Source organism: Chenopodium quinoa, unplaced genomic scaffold, assembly GCF_001683475.1.
Source record: "Chenopodium quinoa cultivar QQ74 unplaced genomic scaffold, ASM168347v1, whole genome shotgun sequence".
In the NCBI taxonomy this organism is placed as follows: Eukaryota; Viridiplantae; Streptophyta; class Magnoliopsida; order Caryophyllales; family Amaranthaceae; genus Chenopodium; species Chenopodium quinoa.
This window is the reverse complement of record NW_018745684.1, coordinates 4,771,926-4,790,258: the sequence shown is the minus strand read 5'-3', so window position 1 is coordinate 4,790,258 and position 18,333 is coordinate 4,771,926.

Below are 18,333 nucleotides of genomic sequence, written 5' to 3'. Positions count from 1 at the left end.
CTATTTGTTCTTCTGCTCCATAACTTCTATGATTGCTAAGCATACTTAAGGAAATGAGCATCAAGATAATGAGTGTTCTTTGTTTGTTTTGAAAACTACCCATTTTTTAGCAAATCAAACTAAATTGAATATAATTGAAAAAATAAACAAAAAATTGCAAGAAGAAATACTCAAGTTTTTTAATTTGAATAAAGTTAAGAAAATTTTTAGACAAGTATACAAAGGAAAATTTTAGAAAGGGATAAAAATATCCAACCCAGCTAAGCTGCCATTAGGCAGTAACAGATTATTCTGATTAGGATAATTATCCTGTAACAGATTTTTTTTTTTTTATTTTTTTTTTTTTTGGTGAGGGATGAAGTAAAAATTGTACAGAGTATTAATATGATAAAAATATATTATGTGAGACCAGACTTATAGTGATTTTACTTTATTTTATTTTTTTTATAGGGAGGGGTGATTTCATTAAATATTAATAGTCATTGTGCAATTACAATTATCCCTTAAGAGATTTAAATTTTAAATACAAAACAACTCTAAACTAATTACACAATTAAATTTTGACATTTTTATACTCCCTTCATTCTTTCCTAAATAATTAACACATTTGACCTTTTTTTTATTATTTATATAATTAGTTTGACCATCGTTTTTTAGTTAAGTATAAAAAACATATTTTATCATAAAATATATTGTTAAACAGATATTAATATAAGTTTCATGATATTATCTTTCAAAATATTTCCCTCAAAAAAAAAAATATTTACTAACATTTAATTATATCATATACAGTATATATTTTAAGATCAAATTAGTACATTGACATGTGTGCTAAATTTGACTGTGTCAATTTATTAGAAACGAAAAGAGTAGATTTTGACTCTTTTAAATTGGATATTTGACATTATAATATCATATTTTGACGTTCTAGAATCAAATTTTTACATATTTATTTATATGAAATTTTGATGTTTTTGTATCAGATTTTAATATTATTTTTTTACATTTATTTTTCACATTTTAGAAATAGATTTTACCTACATATATCAGATTTTAACTCATTTACATCCGATTTTGACAGTTAATATCATTTTTTCGACATTTATTTTATCAAATTTTGACTTCAGTTACATCATATTTCAATAGTCTAATATCAGATTTTGACAATGTTATACGTAGATTTTTAACATTCTAATCACAACTCCTTTAGAGACGCAACAAAATAACTAATAGATAGTTTTCCACCATTTCTTTTCTCACTCCTCTGTCCCACTTCCACTTCCGCCCAAAAACATAAACCACCATGTATATATAGCACCTCACCCACCTAAATAGGAATTAATAGAGTAGCTAGTACTACGTAATTAGGAACGAATGCAAATGGAGGAAAGCAATAGATACTGCAAAAATTGTGTTACTACTGGAGGTGCTGGATTTAATGGTTCATATCTCATAAAAATGCTCTTAGTAATGGGGTATTTACTATTATCATGCCGTAAGAACTCTCCCAATCCCCAAATATTTCAGCTATTGCTTTCTCCTTGGCATACCATGCTCTTCGATACGGAACATCGAAATGAAATTGCTTGGAGATGAGTTCCTGTATGAATTCAACTTTCAAGGACAAATCTTTCCGTACAAAGGACTTCACATACTCTGATATTATGGACGAATTCAAGTGCGGGTGATCAGTAGATAGTACTTCAATGACACAGTTCTCCCGATGCGGGCCTTTGTACGTGACTAGGGTAAAGCTACGCGAGTGCTCACTTGATTTGGTACCCCGTAGCATCCAACCACATTTCTTCTTGCACCGCAAATGAAGGACACTCTCATTCGATGTCACTATGGTGTAGAATTGATTCCTCTATATGGAATACATCTTCACCATTTCTTGAAGCATTTTCTTACTTTCAAAATACATCCCCTTCTCAAATTCTCCCCCCGGAACAAACGATGTATGGCTACCCGATTCGGCCCAATACTGATCAACTTCATAGTTCTCGTTTACCTGACTAAACCAAGGTACGGGAGTTCTAACCAGGGGCTCGCCAACTTCCATGTTCTGAAGTCCATCTTCCTCCTCTCCGCTCTCGGCCTCATCATTTGTATACACATCATACACAGACAATTCGTTATTCACAATAGTGTCAAGATGAATTGGCACAAGTTGAGACGGCGATGTTTGAACATCATCTTGCATAGGCGAAAATAATTATGCAATTGCATCGGTGAAGGTGTGACGGTGTTTGATGTCGAAGGCCCAGGTAGGCCAGTCATTCCCACATATGCCCCCCCATGTACAGGTGAAGCTATATGAGAACTAAACGGCATGTGAAATTGATCGTCATGCAGCATTCGACTGAAAGATCCCATCCCATACTCAGTTGATGGAATGTCGTGTGAAGGCACTTGGAAGGGCTCTATGTTGTAACCGGAAATATATGTAGATTGTTGTTCTAGTCGAGTACTTTGTTGGGTACATATAGGCACCATTTCTACATATATCTCAGTGGGAACACCCTTCATTGCAACAACGCTCCTTAAAGCTTTCAAATGCTTATTCGTAGAAACAGGTAACACTTGAACCCCATTGCCAGTCTCAAACCTCATTTTAATGTTTAGTTCAACATTCCTTGGGTTTGAACCAATACTACTATGAACCTTGTTCATCAAAACATTGAAAGTTTCGATTCAAGTGTTAGTGGTTCCATATTTCCTCCACTATACTCGACACGGGGTCCATCAAACAGAATTTCACCTCCCCATCGGTATAACAAAACTACATTTTGTGCAGTCATGTTCTACACAACAACCAAAACACATTACACTTAAAGGCACTAAATCATCCCTAAATCTCCATAACTAAACAATATACATACTTTTCAAAATAAAACAGCTTAGAAGCCCTAAATCAACATTAATAAACAACAATGTAGGTTATCACAATCACTCAAAAACCAACAATTATCAACCATTATCAACAATTATCAACCATTATCAACAATTATCTACACTAACAATTCAAAATTTCCAACAATTTTCTACACTAACAATTCAACAATACCAAGAATTATGAACACTAACAATTCAACATAATCAACAATAACAATTCAACATTATCAACACTAACAATTCAACATTATCAAGAGTACCAAAATCGGGGTGATGTGAGGTTGCTCGGGGCTGTCGACGGCCGGTGGTTGGCAGGCGATGGTCGGAGGGTGGCGGCGGTTGTTGGGGGGATTTGGGTTGCTTGTTGAGTGAGAGAAAGATTGGGTGCTTCTGCTTCTGTATGCGATAAAAGGGGAAAGGGGAATGAGAAGAAGAAGATGTTGCTTCTGTGCAGCGATAAAAACGCTGCCTCAGGCAGCGTTTCATTAAATAGGTAAAGCGCTGCATGGGACAGCGTTTTACCTTAGTTTAATTTTTTTTTTTTCCACAATTCCAGGTTACATATTTTAAAAAAAAAAATCAAAAGGTAAAACGCTGTCTCAAACAGCGTTTTACAAATTGAATTTTTTTTTAAAAAAAAAATCCAGGGTATAAAACGCTGTCCGAGACAGCATTTTACCCTGGAAGCTTAGTTTGGTAAATAGTTTTGCCACGCAACCAATTTGGTAAATAGTTTTTGGTTTTGGCTTAGTTTGGGGAAAAATCCTTCTTTTCATCTTAAAATATGTGCAATTTTAACGGCTATTTTAACGGCTAGCTGAGCTTCCTTCCAGGCAGGGCTCGTCATCTTCAAACCTTGGCCACCAGGTGGAAAAAGCCAAAAAATCGATTTTAGCGTCGCCGACATTTGGGTAAGAATCAAACATGATTTCACCTTGCCAGAGGTTTGTAAAATTGGTGATTTGATCATGGTTGATAATGGCCACTCTGATTTTCATGGAAATTCAATTAGAGCAAAATTTAAAATCCAAACCAGAAAACCTATACCATTGGCCATACCCCTTGACTATCTGAGAGATAGACATTGAGGTGACAATCTTTTATGAAAACATGTTCAAAATTGTGGTAAAATTGGGCACAAAATAACCAAATGCCACATGAGCCAAAACCCAAGGGACTTGTTAAACATCGCCCGCGTTTTTCTACATAAAGCCCACAATTTATAAAATTTTGACAACTTTGCCCTTGTTCTAATTTTAACCTAAAACGAAATTTTGTCTCACCCAAAATGTGGAACAGCGCCGGATCGCCGAGGGACACCAAAGAGTCGTCGTCGTCGCCGGAAAACGAGGTCTGAAGTGGTTAAAAATCAAGTTTTGGCGGCGAACGTCTGGCCGGGACGCCGCCACCGTGGAGGTGGCGCCTGGCCAGAACGCCGCCACCGTGGCTGGGGCGCCTGGCCAGGACGCCACCACCGTGGTTGGGGCGCCTGGCCAGGACGCCGCCACCATGGTAGTGGCGTCCTGGCCAGGCGCCCCAACCACGGTGGTGGCGTCCTGGCCAGGCGCCACCTCCTCGGTATATTTTTTTTTAAATCTTTTTTTTTCGTTTTGGTTTTTTTTTTTTTTTTTTTTATTTTGTTTGAATTTTGATAAATTTGAAATTTTTTTTAAAAAAACAAAAAAAAATATTAATTTATTTTGAAAATATGCTTTAGTAGATTCAAAAAATAAACAAAATTAGAAAGAAAAAACCAAAATAATAAAAAAATTTAGGAAACAAAAACATAATAAAGAAAAAAATTGCAAAGAAAATCCAAAAAACAAAATACATTTTAAAAAAAAAAATAGGAAAAAAATTTTGAAAAAAAAAATTAAAAAAAATTTGAAAAAAAAAAAAAAGGCTACTGGCGCCTGGCCAGGACGCCACCGCCACGGTGGCGGCGCCTGGGCAGGACGCCGTAGCCACGGTGGTGGCGTCTTCAGTGGACGCCGCCACCGTGGCCACGGCGTCTTGCCCAGGCGCCGCTACCGTGGCGGTGGCGTCCTGGCCAGGCGCCAGTAGCCTTGGTTGTGGCGCCTGGGTGGGGCGCTGCCACCATGGCTCCTTCGCGATCCGGCGACTTTGTTTACTTCCACCGCGAAACCGCCTCCGGTGCCGCCACTTCCCGTTTATTAGCCATAACAGTGTGTTTTAAGATAAAAGTGTGTTTTTGATGTTGAGGGCAAAAATGTCATTTCATTTCAAATTTGTGGGCTTTATGTGGAGATTTGCGGGCGATGTTTAGCGTTTCACAAACCGAAACCCCCCGGGTAAAGCAGCCAACAAAGTACAACTAGACTCTCTCTTACCAAAACACTATCAGATAATCACAACACCACCAGCCTACAATCTCAAAAGACGAGGGAGCCCCAGTTCCTCATTATGAGAAACAATTTTGTTTCTCATAATGGCATTTTGGAAAATAATGTGATGTTTTTCACTGGTGGGATCTGTGCATGTGTCATGAGTGGGAGCCCCAGATCTTGACACATACCCCATGAGAAACAAAACAAAACTTGTTTCTCACAATGAGAAACAGAGAATTACCCTCAAAAGACCCCTACCTAACCATGAATCCACCCAAATCCAAAAAAGAAGAACGATAATTGGAGAAACCTTTACCCAAACCCTTAACCTCCCCATTTTGATTTCTGACCATAGCCCGATTATTATCTCCACTAACTCACCACCCACAAAAAACAAACCCAGAAGTAGTCTCGGATTTCAGCCCAATCAGCTTATGTAACACCTCGTATAAGATCATTTCTAAGTGTCTTGTAAAGAGACTTGGGAGTATCATTGGTGAGCTGGTAGGGGATAACCAAAACGCTTTTGTCCCTGGAAGATCAGTTAATGACAGTTGCCTCCTAGGTCATGAGCTACTGCACAAGATTAAGAAGAAGGCAAAATCTGCAAAATTTGAAATCCGAGGAATCAAAGTTGCACGATCAGGACCATCTATTTCACACACCTCTTCTTCGCCGATGATGCCCTTTTCTTTCTCAAGGCTGACATTGATAATTTCAGTGTTATGAAACGAGCATTGGACCAATTTTGCTCCCTCTCAGGAGAAATGGTGAACCTGAACAATCCTATGTGATATTTTCCAAAAACATGCCAAATAAATTTAAGAGAATTTTGAAAAGAGTTCTGGGAGTGAAATACAAGGATAGAATGGGGGCGTACTTAGGTTGTCCTATGGATGTGGATAAACGACCAATTTACTGGAGGAAAACCTCACTACTTGAGAAGCACATAAGGAATCTCAACCAAGCTCTTGTCTTGAAACAAGCTTGGCGTATGCATTCAAACCCGCAACTCCAGGTAAGCAAAGTGTTTAATGCAAGATACACAGACAAGTGGTTTGATAAGGGAAGGAAAGGTGAGCTCAAGCAATCAATGTCGTCGTGGGGTGCTAGAAGCATCCTAAAAAGCATACATAGTATGAAGGGAGCGCTGAGGAGAACGATAGATAATGGGGCAACCACAAGTATTGAAGATGAGTGGTGGGTAACCAAAGGTACAATAAAATGCAGGAACCCACAACATGATAATGTGGAACATAAACCTGCAATCATAGGTGACCTACTTGATCACAGAGGTGTATGGCGTGCGAGGCTCGTGTGGAAATTAAATGGTTTAAACCCGAGGTGGCAAGAGATCTTCTGGCCATCTTCCCTAATAGGAGCTGCAACAAGGATGGGTGGGATTGGGGGCCGTTAGACACCGGAAAATACTCTACAAAGGCTGGTTATTGGTATTTACAGATAATCAAAACAACTCTGAGCCCATGACAAAGATGTAGAAGAAGTGGTGGACTTCCAAAATCTGGCCGAAACACAAGATTTTTATATGGAAGCTCATCAACAACGCTCTCCCTACTACTAGTAACCTGCAAAAAAGAGGTATCAATGTTTGTAATTTATGCAGGTTATGCAACCTCAAAGAAGAAACTTCAGCTCTCATCTTCAGGGACTGTGACACAACTCTAAGACTATGGAAGTGCAGCAACTTGGGTATTAATGCGGAAGTGGAAATCAGCAAGTGGGTTTCTAATTTCCTCTCTTATCTATTCTCCTATGATGACACTCAAGGAGATACGCTTATGGAATTTGTTAGCATTTTGTGGAGCATTTGGCTCACAAGAAATAATGCTCTTTTTAAGAATGAAACAGCATCACCACACTCAATTTTATCACTAGCTGGTATATGGAAAAACAGATGGGCTCAAGGGAAAAATATTAGGTTGAAGGGAGACAATCGCGACAGGAACGAGGCTGAGCTAAGCGAGACCGAGACCACTGACAGCGATGAGCGTCAACAAAACATCACCATTATTATAGACGGAGAGTGGAAGCGTACTTCAGATCAAATTTCCAGTTGGAGAGCTACTGTAGGATGGGTGACAAAAGAAAGGGTAATTCTCTATTTCTCATTGTGAGAAACAAGTTTTGTTTCTCATGGGGTATGTGTCAAGATATGGGCCTCCCACTCATGACACATACGCGATCCCCACCAATGAAAAACATCACATTATTTTCCAAAATGTCATTATGAGAAACAAAAGTGTTTCTCATAATGTGGAACTGAGGCTCCCTCAGAAAGAAAGAGGAGTGATAATTGATACAGACCAAGCACCAGTCTTTGCAACATCCCCAACACAAACAGAAGCTATTGCAGCACTCAAACTTCTCTTGGTGGAAAAAGCATCACCCTTGGAACTAGTAAGAGCTTATGAAGACGAGAACAACGCCAAGAGGGAGGTAAAGCAAGTGGTGGAGCAACTTAAGTCGTTCACTAGGAATTTTACCTGTTTTTCAATTAAGAAAGTAAAAAGATGTAAATTAGCATAGGCCCATCACCTTGCCATAGCAGCAAGGAAGGGTAGCTAGTTTGTATCTTCCCTTTTTTGCTTATTTGATTGAAAAAAAAAAAAAAAAAAAAAAAAAGGAATGAAAAAAGTACATTTCTATTATATTCAACTTTAAAAGCTCATGATTAAAATTCAAGATTGATTTATATACTTTAACTGGAAATTTTCTATGTTTATTACCTTTTTTCTAGTGTTTCTAAAAGGATCTAAGAATGTGTTGAGCGATCAAATGTGAAATGATTTTGTATGCTTTTGTAACTGGCATTTACGAAGTAGTATATAGCAAGATCGATAAACATGCATGCATCAACCAAGTCACCAAGAGGAAAGAGCACTTGTAATTCAATATTAATGGATTAACATAACAAATGAATTACACAAATACATAATTTATATAAGAAATAAATTTACATTTGAATTGCCCTATCTAGTTACAAAACTACCCTTCAAGTGTACGTATATATGCATGGTATTTATTGTATGGATCGGATAAGTGCAATGAATGTCAAGAGTTAAGTAATTGGCGAACATTAATAGGTGAAATATAACTAATATTCCCATCAAGCAGAGCTTTGGCAGTTATCATATTAGTGGCTTCAGATGGATGATATAGATCCCAAAATGTATACTTTGATTTATCACTGCAAATACTAGCTGTTGGACAACAGGGAAGTAAACTTCCAGTTTTATCCCAAGGATTAGAGGTGGCCAGTGGGCCGGGTTGGACCCAGCCCACCCTAACCCGCACGGCTGGTGGGTCACGTGGATCCGACCCGGTTTCAACCCGACACAGCCCGGCACAGCTCGGATTTAACCCGGGTTGTGTCGTGGGTCCAAAATTTTCGACACAACCCATTTCAACCCAGCTCGGTTTAACCCGTTTAATTCGACCCAACTCGCACAACCCGTTTTGACCCATTTAATTCGACACACCTAGCCCGTGAACCCACCTAACTCGACCCACCTCGCACAACCCAGCCCGCACGGCCCACCCGCATGCATGACCCACCCAACCCGCACGAACCAACCCACCTAACCCGCACGCATGACCCACCCAACCCGCACGACCCGCCCAACCCACACGGCCCGCCTAGCCTAACATCCATTATAAAAAAAAAAAACGGCTAGTTTTTCAAAATTAACGGCTAGTTTTTTGTATGTACCGGCTAGTTTTTTGAGTGTATGATCATCCCTTCAATTTTCCCTATAAATACCAATTTCATTTCACTCAAATTTCCACACAACTCAAGCTTTCTTTCTCTCTTACTCAAAAATTCTTAATTATTCTCAAATTCTCAGTGTTATATAGAGTTATATTTTTGTTAAAAAAAATATCCTTAATATTATTATTAGTATTCTTAAGATTCTAAAAAAAAAAAAAAAAGTTCTTCTCCATATTATAATTAGTAATCATAAAAAAAAAAAAAAAAATGAGCTGAAGAGGAGGAATGGGAAGGAGTCAAAGTGGTGGTCGAACTGGTGGCCAAAGGAGTGGTGGTGCAAATTTTTCGTATGAAATTAATACGGAAAATTAAAACCAATTTGTCAATGAATATGGAGATTATGGTTTAGGAGATGGGCAAAATATTCAAACGTTTCCACCACAACATTTCTCCCACCAATCATCAAGTTCAACTATGCCACCTCCATCGCAACCAACATCTCAACCTTCATCTCAAGGTAATTTCTACTTAAATTTTTATTGTTATGAATATTTGAAAAAACTATTATTAATGATTACAAAGTTAGTTTAGTTTCCAATTTTCTATGATTTACAATTAGTTAATTACCATGAAAAATGCGTTTAAATAATTATAATTAAAATATTTAAAATTTAAAAGCTTATTTTCATGAATAGCGTTTAAAAATTAATTTCAATAATTTGATTTATGAAAGGTGGTGGCGGTGAAAGTAGAGGTCGAACACAATTTTCTTAGGTGTGGAAACATTTTGAACGAGTTGAGGTCACACCCCCGGGATGGCAACCCGGTCAATCAAAGAGGTTCACGTGTACATGCCTAGTTTGCAAGGCGCTAGGTGCAAATGTCAAGTCATATAGTTGGAAAACGGGAGATGGAACCGGAACCTTGAGTCGACATTTACAAAATAAACACGACTTGTTCAAAAATGGTCCCCGTCCTTCGGGGGGTGGCGTCCAAACACAATTGAGTGGATACATGAACCAACCCGGCGGAGGTACACCTTTCATTTATAATAAAGATAGAATGATTGATGAAATGAGTACTTTAGTTATTGCTAATGAATACCCTTTTAGTTACGGTGAAAATGCAAACGTTGAGCATTTTAATAAAGTTGCATTACAACCTGCATTTACTTGTGTCCCCCGAAATACCCTAAGACGTTATACACAAACTTCTTATTATAAGTATAGGAGTGGTTTGATTGAATTATTTCGTACTTTTGACGGTCGTGTTAGTTTTACAAGTGATACATGGACTTCTAGTTTTGGCGAACCTTTTCTTTGCATTATTGCTCATTGGGTGGATGATGATTGGTCTATTAAAAAACGTATACTATGTTTTCAAGCTATGGAAGAAAGTCATACCGGTTTTAACATCAAATTTCGTATTTTGGATTGTTTAAAAGAATTTCACTTGAATAATAAAGTTTTTCCTTTGTCTCTTGATAATGCAACTGCAAACACAAAGTGTATTGACTATTTGAAAAATGACTCCGAGTTGAATTTGTTGTTGGGTGGTAGTCTCTTGCATGTTAGATGTTGTGCTCATATTTTGAATTTGTCTGTTCAAGAGGGTCTCGCTGAGCTGCAACCATTGCTAAACCCAATTAGAACAGTTATAAAATGGATTAGGATTACTCAGTCAGTTAGAAGAAAGTACATAGCTATGTGTAAAGAGAGAGGTCTTAAGAAAAGACAAAGGTCTATTGATACCCCTGCCCGTTGGAATTCTACTTTCAAGTTGTTGAGTGATGCTATAAAGTATCGTGACATTTTGACCCAACTTTACAATGAGACTCGTGTTGATCCTACTGAGTTAATAACCGAAAGTCATTGGACTAATGCTTCTTTTGTTCGTGATGTTTTAAATGCTTTTGATAGTGCAACTCATATTTTCTCTTATATTTATGAGTCTAACGTTCATTTAGTCATAATTGAGTGTGTTAAAGTTGTTCACACCATCGAAGAGCATATGATGATTGATGGACTTCGTCCCGTTCTTGATAGCATGAAACGTAAGGACATACTTATTTTAGTGAATTTTCAATCACTTATGGAATTGCTGCTATTCTTGACCCCGGTGTTAAAGTTGAAGGTTTGGAAAATCTTTTAGAATTTTATTATACAAGTTTAAGTATCGATTATGATGTTAGTGAATATATTAACAAATGCAAATCTGTTTTGGGAGACCTTTATGATCATTATGCATCTATTTATGGTTTTGATCTGACAACACCAACTATTACTAGTACTTCCGATTCTAGATTTGGTTTTCTTGATAAAGTTATGAAAAAAAAACACAAAGCATCTACATCATTCTCATCATCATCTTCTTCAACACTTGCTATTAATGATTATTTGTCATATCAACATGAGACCAACAACAACTTTCAAATTATAAAATGGTGGCAAGAACATAAAAAAAGTTTTCCTATATTGGCGAGAATTGCAAAAGATATACTTGTAGTTCCCGCTTCATCCGTTGCTTCCGAGTCTGCTTTTAGTACAGGTAGAAGAGTGTTAGATGAAAAAAGATCTCGCTTAACTCCGGAAAGCATTCAAATTTGTGTTTGTAAGAAAGATTGGGATCAAGCTGAAAGAAGAACTCAAGGTTTAAAGGAAGACGAAGACGATGAAGATGATCCTGTGATGATATTGGAGTCGTCAACGGATGATGCAGCTTCCGGGGATGATGTTGCAACAAACATGGGTGGCTAGAAAAGTCTAAATCAGGTACGCTAAGAACACCGTGGGCTTTGATTCTTTCGGGATACGTAGGCAACTTATTTTTTGAAAATTACAATTTAATTGCAAAATTAAATTTTAGTTTTCTAAAGATAAGTTAGGTCCAAGCCCCCCTCCCCCCCCCCCCCAAATTCCAAAAGAAGTACAATATAAGAACTACGTTGGCTTTGATACCTTATTTTATAATATAAGGATACGTAGGCATCTTAATTAAGAGCAAATGAGCAAGCCATCAAATTGTTAATTTTGTAAAAATTAAAACACCACACAACCCATCCGACCCTAACCCACCCAACCCTAACCTACGAACCCACCCGACCCAAACCCACCTAACCCACGAACCCACCTAACCCACGAACCCACCCAACCCTAACCCACGACCCCACCCGACCCTAACCCACCTAACCCACAAACCCACTCGACCCTAACCCACTAACCCACCCTTCGACCCACCCTAACCCACTAACCCACCTTGACCCGTCTAACCCACGAACCCAGCTCGACCCACCCACGACCCGTCTAACCCACGAACCCAGCTTGACCCACCCACGACTCGTCTAACCCACGAACCTAACCCTGGTGTGTCCAACTTCTCCGACCCAACCCACGACCCGGCCCACCCTACCCTACGTGTGTCGTGCCGTGTGTCATGAAACTCCAACCCGCGACCCACCTAACCCTAACCCAGCTCGCACGACTCGCACGGTGGACACCTCTACCAAGGATTATTATGGCAACATGCTGAATTTATAACCTCAAAACCTGTCATATTTTCATTCCATATATAACAAACATTAGCAATCACCAATTTCATATAATAGTGTGTTTAAAATAAAGTAAGAATGACATGTAGATATGTTATTGCGGATATTGCAACGAGTGGGTATAGGTAAGATTTTGGTGGGTTGTGGGCGAGTATGAATAACACAAGTCATAGATAGTGGGTACTGAGAGTGAGGGATATCACAAGTGGTTAGAGCTTCTTTTATGATTTCAAGAATTCTGGGATCGATTCTCACCCTTCCCTTGTGGCTCTCTAAACACCCAAAAAAAAAGATAGTGGGTACTGGGTGGATGGTGAATTTGAAAACATACCATTCTGGCCACCTTATATACTCCCGCCCGCTTCGGTAATATGCTTTATATATATATAGGTATAAATAAATAGTGAATATCAACTTAGATGGTGGAGGCCCAGGGTAGAAGTAGCAACTAGGCATGAATTAAAATTAGATTTGGACTTACTTGAATGGATATGGATGTTAAATATATACCTACCATATACATACTGGTGATGAATCTAATTTTTCGACCAATAAGTATAGTTATGGGGAGGGAGTATCCACACCGCTTCGCTCATTTAAATTGTCATCCCTATTCAAAAGACTATTCACTTCCTAAGTTTACTCTAGCCTACAACATTTTCTAAGTGACATATACGTAGTACTTAAAACATATATATTGACATGTACAAAGACAAAATTGTCGAACTTTGGTTTTCAATTTACAAGATAATCATCTGAATGACATACATATAAAAATAAAAACGTACCATAAGATTGGTAATGATAGACGATGTCGTTAAAAATGCCGTAAGTATCTCCATAAACGAACTTAGATCCCTTAAGATTGTTGTTTAGCTCTGTAAGAAGGCTCTTTAATTGGACATTATATAATTGAGCTAGTTGATTAGGGTACGCAGCACATTGATTTCCTGAACACAAATTTTTTTCTCTCTCGAACGGTATGCAACCAATTTGTCCAACATTTGTCACTAATAATTTCCTAGCACCCATATTATAAAGTCTCTGTTCAATATCACATGAACCAACATTAGCTCATACAAATTTTTTTTTTTAGTGATAATGATCTATGTAAGGATGTAAACATTGTACATTTGTACTCGGTCGCAGCTAGTATAAATGTGAAGTTTAAACCAGTAATATGAAAGTTTAGTTATATCATACGGAATGACTATGTTGTTTAGTTTTCATTCGGTCAATTTACCAAAAATTCACATGAATTATGGGATATTTAAAGTAAAGTCGATGTTAATGATAAAATATATTATGGTGTACTCTGTATATATTATTATAACAAAGTAATTAGAAAAAACACTTTATCTGCCAAAAGGCCTAGTGTTCCTACACTAGATCATGCATTAGTTTAAAAAAAATATACATATAATTGTGGTCACCTTGTCTAAAATGACAAATCATAATTTTTAAAAATGAACAATTGTGATTGCTTAATTATTATTTATAAATACTAAAATTAGCTAAAAATCTTTTTTTTTTCTTATAAAAAAAAAAGCATAAATTAATTAGGAAAATAAAAACTAAATTAATAATTAATTTTTGGAAATGTAATATGAAGTTTAAAATAAGAAAATTGATTTCTAATTAATTTTAGCATTTAAAAATAATTCAAAAACCAACAAATCTAAACTGTTCATTTTTAAAAATTATAATTGTCATTTTTCAAATGACAACCATAGAATCATCCTACCAGAATCATCGTCGAAGAGGGTTTTTAATTCGTTACTTAAACTACTATACCACTTTAAACTTGAAAATAGTATGGTAGAGGGGGGGTGTGCCATGTGTATGGTACACCCCGAAATACATTACATATAAATAAAAGAACATTAGGACAAATTTAATGTTCTTTTATTTATATGTAATATTCTTTTTTTATGAAGCATCATTTATATGCAATGTTCTTTATTTTATATGTAATGTAATGTTCATTTCACCCATTTATTTTCTCTCTCTTCGATACTCTCTCTCCTCTCCCTCTAACTTCTTCTTCCATTTTATTTCTTAATTTTTATAGTTTTTATTTTATGTGCTTAATTCAGATCATCACTCACAAACACATTGATACTAGATTTTACACTCCAAAATCCGAATTTCACAACCAAATTTTCGGATTTTTCATGATTTGAGAATTTTGGTATTTTTTATTTTGGCTAAAAAACTTGCAATTGAGTGTTCAACTTGCTTGATTTCCACTATTAATTCACTTTGCAAGGGTTTCCTACTCATTTGAGGTATGACTTCTCTTTCTTTGTTCATCTTTGTTCTACTTCATGAATATGAAACCCTAGGTTGTGCTTCAATAGTGAACTCTCTCTTTGTTTGTTATTTTTACCTATATTTTGTGTTTTGTGATAATGTTTGTTGTTCATATAAAACTTTATTATCATGAAATTACTTGATTGTTTGAATTTTTGGCACTACCATTCGTTACTTAAATTTTCAGACAACTATATAGAGAAAAATTAGGAAGAGATTAAAGCATAAAATAACCACTACGTTACCGTTTAGTCATTAACAGATTATTCTAATTAGCTAAAATTTCCTATAATTAATACTTTTTTTAGGGATTTGCTAGAATAAGAAATGAGAAAATGAGAAAACCACTAATCCCTTAACACATCATCTTGGTTTAAAATTGAAATTCCCTCCTTTTTTTTATTCATAACTTTCTCACATTTTGACAATGACATGTGTTAAGATATTATTAGTTTTTTCATTTTTTCATTTCTCCTTCTAGCTATAATATATATATATATATATATATATATATATATATATATATATATATATATATATATATATATATATATTTTTGACAATATCGCTGTATATATATATTGTAAACTTGTAATGTCCTAGGATAGACTTAGTCTTACTATAATAATCTTTAATTTAAAAAAATTAAAAAAAAAATAAAAATTGTATAAACATTCCAAACAATCTTCTTGCAGTCTTGATTTGGTTACTGACTTTTCCAAACTAGAAAAACCAGATTTCCAGGTATATTACAAAAATAAATAAAAGGTATCGTTGACCACCCTTTCTATTCTTAGGCTTTATGAAAATAGTTTGTAATGTGGATTTTAACCCCTTGTTTAGTCAAGTTTTTAGAAAATTCACAATCTTGAAATAAAGATCCAATCTTGAAGGATTTCTGTAAGATTGAATATAAACGAATTGATATTTCTCTTCACAAGATCACTCCTGAAACTTATGATTCGAATCCCCAAATTAACTAACCCACTCCTGGACGCTAATTATTTTGAGATCAAATTCTTAGCCTACTCCTAGACACTAAGTGTTTAATGTTCTAATCTTTAACCAACTCCTTGAATTGAAAACTAGCAAAAACGTTTAAGCAAAAAGCTAAACAATGAATTTTTATTCAACTGAATTTTTGTGTATTTGTTATGTGTCTTACAAAGCCATGAAAATCCCCTATTTATAGACTAAAAACTAACTAATTTTAAGTCTAATAGAACTAGGACAAGCCCCTAGCCTTTAGCCCTAAGTAACCTAAATAGAATAGGAAAACTAGTTCTACTTAGATTAGGAAACTAGTAGTAAGACTATAAAATATTTTCACATATTTAAATAATTATGTTAATAAATAACTATAAAATCAGAAATTAAAGGGATATTATTAATAAATAATATAATTGATTAATTGATATTATTTTACCATCATTTACCTTGATTTATTCTCTCGGATATGCATATATTGACTCCGTATCTTTATGATTTATTATAAAATAAAATAATTTTATAATTTTTTTTCCCATTAAGCATATCTGCTCGTCCTTCTCAATCTTTCTTGTCCACAAATTTAATCAAGAGAATGTCAATTTCTGATAACTTTTATCATTAATTACGTAGTAGTTTAAATTTTGTGATCAAATAAAAATGCTATAGCAGTTTTGTTCAAAAAATTAAAAAAAGTAAAAAAAAAAATTGGCAAAATTTTCAAAAATGATATAGCATTTATTTTGTTTATATATTATTCCTTGTTTAAATATTAGGCGTTATATGTGTTGCTCTGGTGGTGCGGTAGTGTGGTCAGGGGTTCGAGACCTCTAGACAATTTATTGTTTTTTTTCTTATTTTTCTTTCCTTTTTAAAAGAAATTATGTAGAGATAGCTTTCTAATCTACAATACTCTCTATTTATATTAATTCTTCCCATTTTCATGCAAATCTTGTTTTCCAAAGCTCGTATTTGATCATCAAATAATTTAGTATGTACTTTCTCTATTCTTTTTTAATTGACCTATTTCTTTTATCATACTTTACAATATAAAACTTTAACGATCAATAACTTTAATTCTCCATAAATAAAAATAATAAAAATTATATATTATGACTGTATATATTAAAACGAATAAAAAAGATCTCTTATGAATATGTTTTTCTTTACATATTATTCATAAAAGACGGTCAAAAAGGAGTGATGAATAGTGTAAAAGTTTTGAAGGTTCAATTCCTAGTTTTATTGGAAACATGCAGTCCCTTTCACATCTTAATGTCGGAGCGAACCAATTAGAAAGCCCGATTCCAGATACAATTTCAAACATAAAGCCCTTAACACATCTCATCATCTAATTCATTAGTAGGCACTCTCTCTGGCAACCACTTCTCTAATCTTTCAAGATTGACATCGATGGATTTGTCCAACAATTCAGCGTTGTTACTCAATATCGATACTGATTGGGTTCCTCCATTTCAACTGGACTCCATCACATTAAGTTCCTGTGGCTTGGGGCCCATATTTCCAAAAAATGTTACTTGATTATTCTTGTGCCCTAAAGACAAATTAAATCAAAATCTAAACCTCTCAAATAACTTGTTGTCCGGAAAACTTCCCGATTGCTGGGAGAAATTTAATCAACTATTGTTGCTAAACTTAGAAAACAATAGATTTTTTGGTAGTATACCACCCTCCTTTGGTTACTTACATTTAAGCGACAATAGCTTTTTAGATGCGAGATCAGTGACAAATTGTACGTCTTTAGTTAATCTCGATCTTGCTCGTAATTCATTGAGTGGGCATATACCGACTGGAATTGGGAACAATTTGAGAGGTCTTAGTTTTCTCAGCTTAAAAAGCAATAATTTTTAGTCTTTGTCAATTATCTTCCTCCAAATTTTGGATCTGTCCATCAACCAAATAACTGGCACCATTCCTAAATGCATATGTAATCTTACAGCAATGCGAAATGGAACAAATTTACAACCTTGCATATGAATTTATAATCAATAATGACACTGGTGCGAGTATAACATATTCATTATGTGGAAGAAGACAGATCGGAGTCTTATGAGTTCTGTATTGGGATTAACCAGATTAATAGACGTGTCTAGCAATAAGCTAGGAGGAGAAATTCCCTTCCAAATTTCATCTTTGGTTGGTCTTGTCGCTTTAAACTTATCACGAAATCATTTGCATGGAAATATTACTGCGATTGGACATTTGACATCTCTGAATGCACTTGATTTGTCAAACAACCATTTTTCTGGTGAGATTCAATTCCTACGAGCCTTGCTGATTTATATGGACTTTGTGGAATGCCACTTCCAAAATGTCCTTGGGATCAACTACCCGGCAATAATCCAGTAAATGAAGATAATATCAATCGCCAGCATAAGAGTGGAATCGACGACTTTTATCTGGGGTTATACATCAGTGTGGTGCTTGGATTCATTATTGGATTTTGGGGAGTTTGTGGAACATTGGTGCTCAAAAGATCTTCGAGACATGCC